Consider the following 11,891-nt stretch of genomic DNA (forward strand, 5'->3'; position numbering starts at 1 on the left):
CATCTCTCTCTGTAAGCCCAGAGCCTGGTGAACACCCTGAGCTGGGGACATGGCCGAGCGACACATTTTCACCTGTCACCCGTCTGTGGCCCCTCGGCAGGTGCAGCCCTGCCCATTTTTGGTCTTGCATCTCACTCTGCGGCTGCCTCTTAGCCTCTGGGTCTGCTGTTTTCTTCCTCCTTCCGTGCCTTTCTATTTCCCCTCGTTGGGCAGGATGGGGGACAGGTGAGAGCCCCAGAGAAGAGTAGGTGCCCCCATTGAAGAGCACAGACTGCAATCAGCCAGCCTCGGGGGACAGATCCTGATTCCAGAGGACACTGTGTGACCCCCTTCAGCAGCTCAGTGTCTGTGAGTCTCAGCCTCCTCCCCTGTATATAAGCAGTAATGATGATGATTACGGCTCCATGGTGGTCTCGAGAATATTAAACGGTGCACACTGAGCACTGAGGATACAGCCTGCCCCTCATGAGGACTCAACAAATAGCAGTAACATTGCCCCCACAGTGGTGACTTCAATGCTGTCCCTCACGCCCATCTGTGTTTGCAGGGAATGGTGTAGGGGGGAGGGGGCAATGCCAGTGAAGAGTCAGGTAGGGTCAGGGTCTCTGGACAACTTCCCAGGAGATGGTGGAGGAAGAGCTGGGGCCAGGGGGTGGGGAAGAGAGGCCCGGGCCCCAGCTTGCCAGCTTTTTCCGCCTCAGAATCAGAATCAGAGCAGATGGCAGAGGCAATGCTGACCGACCCACGGCACGCGCTGCCGCCCCAGTCCACACGCGGCCTCTCCTCTCTCCACGGCTTACCCCACCTCTCCAGGTAACTCCCCATCCAGAGCGCTTCAGCAGGGCTGAACGTGCCAGATACGCAGGCAGCAGGAAGCAAATGACAGGACGAAGCTTGTCTTGATGTTCTGGTATTTTTTCCAATGCCACCTGCTATGGCAGGGGCTGCTGTGCCATACACTTGCCATCCATCATGAAAACCATTCTCTGGGGTTGGGGAAGGCTGCTGGGGCTCCCAGAGGCTCAAAACTCTCTCTGGGCTCTCTCCACCAGCGAGACGAGAAGCCTGGTGTGTGTCCTCACACCATCCTGGCTTCAAGAGGACAAAGGAACTAGACCCTGATACTTGGGGGTACTCGGGCCACAGAGAAAAGATGTGACTTGGGCAGCATCACAGAGAGGACTAGAAAGCAGACCTCCTTCCTCTCCCCGCTACACCCCTGTTATCTGAGCACCGCCCCCCAGAATTGAATGATGAGGCAGAACACGTCCAAAAAGGAATGGCACATAAGTGTGCAAATGGACACACAAACACACGGGTGTAGCTAAGTAAAGCTATATTGATGAGTACACTGGCCTCAGGCTCCTCTAAGATCCATAAATGGACATTACTATGTTTCCTTTACTGATCCTAAATTAGACTGACCTCTTACAACTTCTTTATGGATTCCTAAAACATCAAAATATCTTTCAAAAAATGGCTCTGCTTGGGAGTAAAAGCATAAGCACAAACTCATCTTTTGATAGAACCATATAGTATCAGAACAGGAAGGAACTTTCAAGACCATCTGGTCCAACTGTGTTATGTTAGGGGTGAGGAAACAGACAAGGACATGTTGTGACCAGCTTAGTGGATGGTCACGGATTTCATGGTTCACAGCGTGCTGGCTGTTGGTCTGGATTCTATAAAGTAACCTCAGGCAGGAGGAGAGGAAACACTGGTTAGATATGAAGAGACATCTCAGGGATGCTGGAGTGTCCACATCAGGATCAGCCTGACTGGGTGGTTTGATATGTGTCAACAGATGTCTGCTGTGCTGTTAACGTACTTAATTGCCTTGGAGCCGTGATTGGACCCAGCCAGGTAGGGCTCCTTGGGAAAGGTGAGCTTGAATTGGCCTTCAAAGAGGTGACACTTTAAGAACTGGGAGTGTATGGAGAGAGAAGAGGGGAGGAAGAATGTGTCTTTTGTTGAGATGGCAGGACAGTTGAGTTCAGTTCAGTCATTCAGTCGTGTCCAACTCTTTGCAACCCCATGGACTGCAGCATACCAGGCTTCCCTGTCCATAACCAACTCTCAGAGCTTACTCAAACCCATGTCCATTGAGTCGGTGATGCCATCCAACCATCTCATCCTCTGTCGTCCCCTTCTCCTCCTGCTTTCAATCTTTCTAAGCATCAGGGTCTTTTCAAATGAGTTAGTCCTTGCATCAGGTGGCCAAAGTATTGGATTTCAGCTTCAGCATCTGTCCTTCCAATGAAAATTCAGGACTGATTTCCTTTAGGATGAACTGGTTGGATCTCCTTGCAGTCCAAGGGACTCTCAAGAGTCTTCTCCAACACCACAGTTCAAAAGCATCAATTCTTTGGCGCTCAGCTTCCTTTATAGTCCAACTTTCATATCCATACTTGACTACTGGAAAAACCATAGCTTTGACTAGATGGACCTTTGCTTTTTAATATGCTGTCTAGATTGGTCATAGCTTTTCTTCCAAGGAGCAAGCGTCTTTTAATTTCATGGCTGCAGTCACCATCTGCAGTGATTTTGGAGCCCCCAAAAATAAAGTGTCTCATCGTTCTCATTGTTTCCTCGAGAGTTTTGCCCAGAGGATGCACTGGTCATAGCAAACACCCTCTTTCAACAACACAAGAGGAGACTCTACACATGGACATCACCAGACGGTTAATACCTAAATCAGATTGATTATATTCTTCACAGCTGAAGATGGAAAGACTCTATAAAGTCAGCAAAAACAAGACCAGGAGCTGACTGTGGCTCAGATCATGAACTCCTTATTGCCAGATTCAGACAAATTGAAGAAAGTAGGGAAAACCACTAGGCCATTCAGGTATGACCTAAATCAAATCCCCTATGATTATACAGTGAAAGTGACAAATAGATTCAAGGGATTAGATCTGATAGACAGAGTGCCCGGAGATTCGTAACATTGTACAGGAGGCATGGATCAAGACCATCCCCAAGAAAAAGAAATACAAAAAAGGCAAAATGAGAAGGCCTTACAAATAGCTGAGAAAAGAAGAGAAGTGAAAGGCAAAGGAGAAAAGGAAAGATATACCCATTTGAATGCAGAGTTCCAAAGAATATCAAGGAGAGATAAGAAAGCCTTTCTCAGTGATCAATGCAAAGAAATAGAGGAAAACAAGAGTGGGAAGATTAGAGACCTCTTCAAGAAAATTAGAGATACCAAGGGAACATTTCATGCAAAGATGGGCACAATAAAGGACAGAAATGGTATGGACCTACAGAAGCAGAAGATATAAGAAGAGGTGGCAAGAATACACAGAAGAACTGTACAAAAAAAGATCTGCATGACCCAGATAACTGCAATGGTGTGATCACTCACCTAGAGCCAGACATCCTGGAAGGTGAAGTCAAGTGGGCCTTAGGAAGCATCACTACGAACAAAGCTAATGGAGGTGATGGAATTCCAGCTGAGCTATTTCAGATGGCAGAACTGACCCTTTTTAAAAAAAAATGGGTTATAGTTGCTTTAACATGTTGTGTTAGTTTCTGCTGTACAGCAAAATGAACCAGTTATACATATACATATATCCATACTTTTTTGGATTTCCTTCTCATTTAGATCACCACAGAGCACTGACTAGAATTCCCTGTGCTATACAGTAGGTTCTCATTAGTTTTTTATTTTATACATATTAGTGTATATAAGTCAATCCAAATCTCTCAAGTCAACCCACCTCTCTTACCCTCTTAGCATCCATACATTTGTTCTCTACATCTGTGTCTCTATTTCTTGCAAACAGGTTCATCTGTACCATTTTTCTAGATCCCACATATATGCATTTTTGTTTGTTTTATGCATTAATGGTTGTTTTTCTGACTTGACCTTTGGTACCAGGATGGGGAGATGAACAATGATTCTAGTAGGTTTTTGGGGGGCGTGGGGGGCATTGCCCTGATGAAGAGATGACTCATTGGGAAAGATCCTGATGCTGGGAAAGATTGAAGGCAAAAGGACAAGAGGGTGGCAGAGGATAAGATGGTCAGATAGCATCACCAACTCATCAGTGGACCAAATTCATCAATGGACGTGAAAGTGAACAAACTCCAGGAGACAGTGTAGGACAGGGAATCCTGGTGTGCTGCAGTCCACAGGGTCACAAAGAGCTGGACACGACTTAGCAACTGAACAACAATAACAACATTGACCTTGAAGATGATTGACTGCATGGACCCCACCTGAGATTAACCACAACGTGGATTTCAAATGGCCAGGAGTATTTGCAGAGAGGAGGCCACAGAAGTTGGGGCAAATGGGTGTTGTGAAAAGGGTGGAGACTCTGACTCTCTCTGTCAGAAACCCAGGTTAGGGACGTGGTAGGGACACGGAAGCAAATGTGTGGGAGAAATGAGGCTTGAGTAACTAACTCCATCACTTAACAATTGTTCGGCCCAGCAACAAGGACAACTCGAATCTTTGGTTCCAGGAGGCTGAATTGAGTGGTGTTGCCATAACAGCCGTGGAATGAGAGGATGACACCAAACCTGCCTGGAGGCCAGGAGTCTTCACCCATGTGAGACGTGACTTGTGAGTTCCTCCTTGAAGGAAGAATGGAACCTCCCATCTTTTTTAGGAAGATGATGCCAGGACTCCAGGGCATCCTGAATGAGCAAGACGTGAAGCTGGATGGCACACTGTGCTGAGGACTTTGTGGACTTAAACCTGAAGGTAAGAAGGGAGAGTTGGTATCCATCCTTTCAAAGGGTCATTCCCATTGATGGTGCAAAAAAGTGGTTAGAAAGACGCAGCCAGGAGCAGGAGGGCCAGGCAGGCTCCACTGGGATCATTCAAGGGAGAGAAAACAGGAGTCTGGGGAGAAAAGATTCTGGAGGCTCCCAGTAGTGCTCAGCAGGGCATGATGCCCTGTTGTACTTGAAGGAGCAGGAGAGGGAATTCACTGGCTATGCCTTCCTGGTTTCCAGTTTCAGTGCTGGACCAGCTGCATCCACAGAAGGAGAGGGAGTTTGGGTCTGAAGTAATGCAGTGAGTTCAGGACTCGTTGGGTTGGAAGTGCTGGTGGAATGCCTAGGGCCTGACGCTAAGAGAAGGGAGTGGGTCGTAAGAGAGATCGGGGACTCACTCAAGTCAGAGAACAGGATGCTGTCGCTCAGGAAGGCTCATCACAGTGCAGAGGGGACGGGCCATCTTCCCTGCCTGTTTTTTTCCCTGTAACTGCATCAGAGGGAAACAGGCCCGGGGCTACCAGGTGTTTGTCCCGAGTCCTGCCAAGAGAAAGGAATGGAAAATAAAGACAACAGAACACAGAGGCTGTGGCAGGTCAGAGAGGAGGACATGAGTCTTATCAGCAGGGATCTAGGAGCTGTGACCTCATGTAAGGGCGGAAGGTGGGGCCTCTGAGAATCGGAGACTTTAATGCTGCTCAGGGTCAGCCGGTGGAAACGGGGGCCGCTTCAGTCTTCTGGTCCAGGGTTCAGCCCCACCATATGAGTTGTCATCACCATAGGCTGGAACCCGGGAGGCTGGCCCCGGGTACAGGTGGTGTGGGGTTTAGAAGTCTGGATAGAACCAGAGGGCAGTGGGCAGGTGTGAAGGAGACCCCTGGGTGCATGGAAATGCAGTGGGGCACAGGAGGCCAGAAGGGAGGGTGGATCGTGACTCCAAGTGTCTTGACTTCCTGGAGGACGTTGGGCTGCAGGAAATGAGGTGGGAAACACTGGGCTGGGAAGAAAGCGCTGCATCCCTAGGGTGGGTGCAGGAAGGGGAAGCAATGGACGGGCCAGGGAAGGCAGTGAGACAAGCCAAGGAGACGAGAAGGCCCCACTGCTTCTTGCCCAGGTTCCGATGATGAGCCACTGGCCTGAGTCCAACTGGAGCGCCCCATGGGAGTTCGTGATCCTGGGCTTCTCGGGGTGGCCCCCAGAGCTCCGGGCGCTGCTCTTTGCCCTCCTCCTGCCACTGTATCTGGCCACACTGACGGGGAACCTGCTGATCGTGGGCCTGGCCGTGGTGGACGCCGCCCTGCACACCCCCATGTACTTCTTCCTGGGGGCCCTGTCTGCCGTGGAGGTGGCCTATACACTGGTGCTGAGCCCACCCATGCTGGCCGGCTTCCTCCTGCCGCCCGGGGGCCAGGCGGTGGGCCTCTGCACCTGCGCTGCCCAGATGGGCCTCTTCGTGGCACTGGGGGGCTCCGAGTGCCTGCTGCTGGCAGCCATGGCCCTGGACAGCTACCTGGCCATCTGTCAGCCCCTCTACTACCCCCAGCTCATGACCGCGGGGCTCTGCTGGTGCCTCCTGGCCTGCTGTGGCCTGGGGGGCTCTCTCCTGGCCTTGGGCCTCACCACAGCCATATTCCAGCTGCCCTTCTGCCATGGGGGCCTGGTCAACCACGTCTTCTGTGACCTCCCCGCGGTCTTGGTGCTGGCCTGCGGGGACCGGGACCTGCAGGAGCGCGCCCTGCTGGCAGCCTGCCTGCTGCTGCTGGTGCTGCCGCTGGCCCTCATCCTGCTCTCCTACACCCGGGTGCTGGCGGTCATCCTCGGGGCTGGCGGGGCCACAGGCCGCCGCAAGGCCTTCAGCACCGTGGCGTCCCATCTGACGGTGGCCGTGCTGCACTATGGCTGTGCCACGGCCATGTACGCCCGGCCCCTGCGCAGCCGCTCCCTGGAGGAGGACAAGCTAGTCTCGCTCATCTACATCAACCTCACCCCCCTGCTCTACCCAGCCATCTACACACTGCGGAACCGCGATGTGCAGGGAGCGCTGTGGCGGGCCGTGGGCCCCAGGATGCCAGGTGCTGCCCACCAGGCCAATGTCACCTAATGCTGATGCCAGGAGGGGTCTCTTCTGAAATCCCCTCTCCTGGATGGAAACCTCACATTCCAGAACCATCTATGATTCCCCAAGGCCCACTAGACACAACCTGGAGGCAGCAGACAAGGACCCCAAAATCAGGCTCCAGCCCAGTTCTTCTGCTTCTATGGACATTTTGAGTGGATAGATCTCTCTGAGGGGGTACAGACCTGTGCACTATAGGGCCCTCAATGGCATCCTTTGTCTCTACCCACATGGCACACAGCACTCCCCTACCCAAGATGTGATGATCCAAAGTGTCGTCACACATTGGCAAACATGCCTTGGGGACAAAGTCATCCCTGGTTGAGAACTACTGCTCTGAGTCATAGCCACACGGTATCTTTGGAAAAGGAGTGAGTACTCACATAGGAGAAGTCTATGGCAGCACTGTTTGTAATAGACAAAAACTGGAAATGATCCACATGTTCATGAACACAGAATAGATAAAAACAGCTCGTGGCAGGACTACCCTGGCGGTTCAGTGGTTAAGACTTTGCCTTCCAATGCAGGGGGTGCAGGTTCGATCCCTGGTTGGGGAGCTAAGATCCCACGTGCCTTGTGGCCAAAAAACCAAAACATTAATCAGAAGCAATATTATAAAAAAAAACTTAATAAAGAATTTAAACAATAATCTACATTAAAAAAATGTTTAAAAAAAAACCCAGCTTGTGGCATGTTCATGCAGTTCATGCAGTTCATGCAGCAGGAATACTACGAACAACAAAAAAGAATGAAGTACTGCTATTGGCAAAAAATGAGAACAACACAGATGTAATAGTGTAAGGAGCAAGACGCAAAGAACACATACTGGATGCTCCCATTTAAGTAAAGGCCAATGACAAGCTCATGTGTGGCTTTTGATGTCGTCATGGTGGTTAACTGGGGAAAGGGTTTGGGTTGGCAGAGGGCACAGGGAGATTGCCTGGATGCTGGCAACATTCTATATGTCGACTTGGATGGTGATTCCATGGGTATATGTATGTGCAAAACTTCATCAAGATGCATCCTTAAGATCTGTGGAGTTTGTTTTATGTGAGATGAACTGCGACTGGTTCAAGCCATTCACCAAAATAAGCTTCAAATTATCACACTTGTACTCATACTGCTTTGTGCTGCTTTTTTCCATCTATGAAATCCCTTGTATAATTCAGCAGTAAGTCCCATCATCATACCTGCTGTAGACTGAATGTGTCCCCCCTACCCTGCAATTCACATGTTGAAAACTGCTCCCCATTATTAGTCTGTTATTAGGAGGTGGGGGATCTCTAGAGTTGATGAGGTCATGAGGGTGGAGACTTCATAAATCAGATTAGTGCCTTTATGAAAGAGACCCAGGGACTTCCCTGGTGGTCCAGTGGCTAAGGATCCACACTTCCCATACAGGGAGCCCAGGTTCGTCGATCCCTGGTCAGGGAACTAGATTCCACGTGCTGCAACTAAAGATCCCACATGCCGCAATGAAGACCCAATGCAGCCAAATAAGTAAATAAAAATAATTTTAAAATAAAATGTTTTTTTAAAAAAGAGAGAGAGACCCCGAAGAGCTCTGTATTTGTCTTTCTCTGTCTGGCTTACTTCACTTAGTATGATCATCTCTAGATTACAGAAAACAATGTTACCAAAGGGAAAAGCAGAGGGCGGTTGGTGGTGAGGGTGGGGGGGGTGGGTGGGTATAAATTAGGAGTTTGGGATTAACAAATACACACCTACTATACATAAGATAGATAACCAACAAGTACCTACTGTATAGCAGGGGAACTCAATGCAATATTCTGTAATGACCTATAAGGGAAAAGAATCTGAAAATAGACCTATAACTGAACCACGTTGTTATACACCTGAAACACAACATCGTAAACCAATTTTACTTCAATTTAAAAAAGAGAGGAGGACATGAGGAAGAGACTAAAAAAGAAAGAAAGAAAGAAAAAAACGATCTTATGGAAGGGTTCCCTGGCTATCTGTGCCAGCTCTATTCTTACCTTCTGCTTCTCTGAGGCCAGTGCTCAGGAACCTGAGGCACACAGGAAGCCCCCTCCCACAATTCTTCCCCAAATCCTACAGCTGTGAGGAAGTCCTCACTCCAGAGATGCTGAGGGACGGCCATTCTAACAGCCTGATGTCTGCAGCTGATTGCTTTCAGTGCATCTCCTGGGATTGGGTTAGTTCCAAGGGCCACCAGCGGGCCTGTTATCCAGGCTGCATGAGATGAGAGTGTTGGCCACCGCTGAGGAAGCCCTGGTCCTTGACAGGGGGTCAAGGGTATTGGAGCTGTATAGATGCTGAGCACGGGTGGCTGCAGCTGCTTTGGAACCAAGATGAGTCCATGTGGGGAGCCAGCCTGCATTTGCTTATGATGGTCCTCCATCCCTGGGTTCTTTTTTTTTTTTTAATATCTATTTCTTTGACTTCACCAGGTCTTAGTTGCAGCATATGGGATTTAGTTCCCTGACCAGGGATTGAACCTGGGCCCCCTGAATTGGGAGCTCGGGGTCTTAGCCACTGGACCACCAGGAGGTCCCCTTATTTCTTTAAGAAGGTTATGTATCGTGGGTCTTTGGCTGAATTCCATGGTGCAGAGTAGCAGCACCTCTTCTCCCCCTCCTGCTGTACAAAGTCTTTCAGAATATTTTGAATCTTGAGACACATCAGGTTTCAATTTTCAGTTTATTTATTTATTGAGAGATAACTGACACATAACATCACATTGGTTTCAGGCATACAATGATTCGAGATTTGTATACATTGAGAAAGTATCACAATAGCTCTAGTTAACATCACTTCATGTAGCTGCCAAATTTTATTTTCTAGTAATGAGAACGTTCAAGGTTTACTCTCTTAGCAGCTTTCAAAGATGCAATCCAGGTCCAGATTTTGGCTTCTAATTCTCTATTACCTGCCACTCCCACTCCCCACCCACGATTTGGCCTTAGAGGTGTAACCAAAGGGCTTCCCAGGTGGTACTAGTGGTAAAGAATCCACCTGCCAATGCAGGAGACTCAAGAGACTCAGGTTCAATCCCTAGGAAGATCCCCTGGAGGAAGGCATGGCAACCCATGCCAGTATTCTTGCCTGGAGAATCCCACGGACAGAGGAGCCTGGCAGGGTACAGTCCCAAAGAGTCACAGCTGAGCAACTGGGTGACACATATTGCCATAAAGGTCTGCAGCGGGCTCCCTGGCAACCAGACTCGTAGGCGGCCGCTTTCCCTCAGGGTGGTCCCATCAGCCCCAGCAGGATTAGGGTCACCCCCACCAGGGCAGAGGCTGCAGGGTCCCCACAGCTAGGACCTCAGAGCCTGGAACCCATGCTTTGGTGAGTTGGTGGTTCTGGGCACTGAGCACTCCAGCCCTCACCTGTCCTGACAGGACCTTTCAGAAAACCGAGGCCAGCTCTGCTATTAGTCGACAGCTGGGTCTGCACCTGAAATGGGGAAACACACTCCAAGTCTAACATTCCCTGGGGGAGTTCACCCTCTGTGGGGCGGTAACAGGCAGGAGACACACCCCTAGCCCCTCAAACCAGCCCCCAAGAGCAGTGTTCCAGGGGGATTCTGGGGCGCCTGCACTTGGGGGTTGGGAGGTGGCAGCACAGGGGGCCCCCCAGATGGAACATCCCAGCTGGGGGAGCCCTGGAGCTCTCACAGCTGAAAGGCATTTCTCCAGTACCCAATTGCAAGACTGTTCCCATTGTCAATTGTTACCATCTTGTTCCCAGGTGTCAAGACTCTGTTAAATTAACACTTGTTAAGGGGCTTCCCTGGTGGCTCAGATGGTAAAGTATCTACCTGCAATGCAGGAGACCCGGGTTTGATCCCTGGGTCAGGAAGATCCCCTGGAGAAGGAAACAGCTACCCAGTCCAGCATTCTTGCCTGGAAAATCCCATGGTCAGAGTAGCCTGATAGGTTACAGTCCATGGGGTCACAACGAGTCAGACACGACTAAGAGACTTCACTAAGTGGAGCACAGGGTGCAAGACGATGAGTGTGTTAAACAACAGACCACAGAGAAATTGAAATAGACTCGTTTAACACTCACAGGGCCTGGACTGAGTCCACAGTATGCCTGGAGGGGAGGTCAGGATGGAGTGCAGACAGACTGGACTTGGCACACATGCCTTTATTAGGATCCACAGGAGACATGCTCTGGGGTTGCTGGGTTAGGACCATATCAGTCAATTCAAACCCACAGAGCAGGGTTCTGATGAGCTCACAGGGTGCCGGCTAAGAGGCGTAAGGCACACAGACATTGGGAGGCAGGCTGCTGATCATGAGGGCTGAAGTCACACCAGGGACTTATGTCTGCTCGTGGCCGATCGCTGCCACTGGGCATGTCCTTGTTTGAGGGGCTACTATTATCAGCTTAAGGTCCCTGCAGCCTCTTGACCAAATATGATGGATGACGAGGCAGCAATACCAGAGAGCAATGTAGCTAAACTCTCAACAGATATACATTGAGTACATCTAGATGTGAATATTTCTAATTACTCAGCTAGGCATATATTGCATGTATATACATATGCATATTTACACATATATACTGCACGCATATATGCATGCTAATGCATGTCTTTTGTTGAATCTGAGCCAATACATATTTGAAGTCTCACTTTTCTTTTAGTGGAACGTTTTTCACTTTAGATGGTCCACTATAATGCCAGAAAAGGGAGCCCCAACCTTGCACATTTAACATGACTTATGAACTAGATGACAGAGATGAGGGTACCTCATGAAGTTGCTGGCTTCCTGATCCAAGGGGTGCTCTGTAATATCTGCCAGCAAACAAAAAACCAAAAGGTATGTGGTACTGTGTATGGACTTCTGGTTGACTAGTAAATTTGGAATGTTCCAGTTATAACATATATTAAAGACAAAAGGGTGTAATTAGTGTGGAAACTCTTGATAGATGTCATCCTCCATATTATGGTATCTATATCTACAAGTTCACAATTGTGTTCAAATATAAATGCAATTCAAAGTAAAATTATTTTTATGGAACATGTCCAGGAACATAGCCCCTGTATACCCCTGGG

The 11,891-nt window shown here is 49.3% G+C and overlaps 1 long non-coding RNA gene across 1 annotated transcript; it reads right to left on the reverse strand.

The window, feature by feature from the left end:
• Positions 1–4,082: 4,082 nt before the first annotated feature.
• LOC129637570 (uncharacterized) lies at positions 4,083–8,931 on the reverse strand. The gene is made up of 3 exons (XR_008707532.1): positions 8,842–8,931; positions 5,124–5,265; positions 4,083–4,705 (listed from the first exon to the last, which is right to left on the reverse strand). It is a non-coding gene; the product is annotated as an uncharacterized LOC129637570 (long non-coding RNA).
• Positions 8,932–11,891: the final 2,960 nt, after the last annotated feature.

Source organism: Bubalus kerabau, chromosome 23 (assembly GCF_029407905.1).
Source record: "Bubalus kerabau isolate K-KA32 ecotype Philippines breed swamp buffalo chromosome 23, PCC_UOA_SB_1v2, whole genome shotgun sequence".
Taxonomy (NCBI): Eukaryota; Metazoa; Chordata; class Mammalia; order Artiodactyla; family Bovidae; genus Bubalus; species Bubalus kerabau.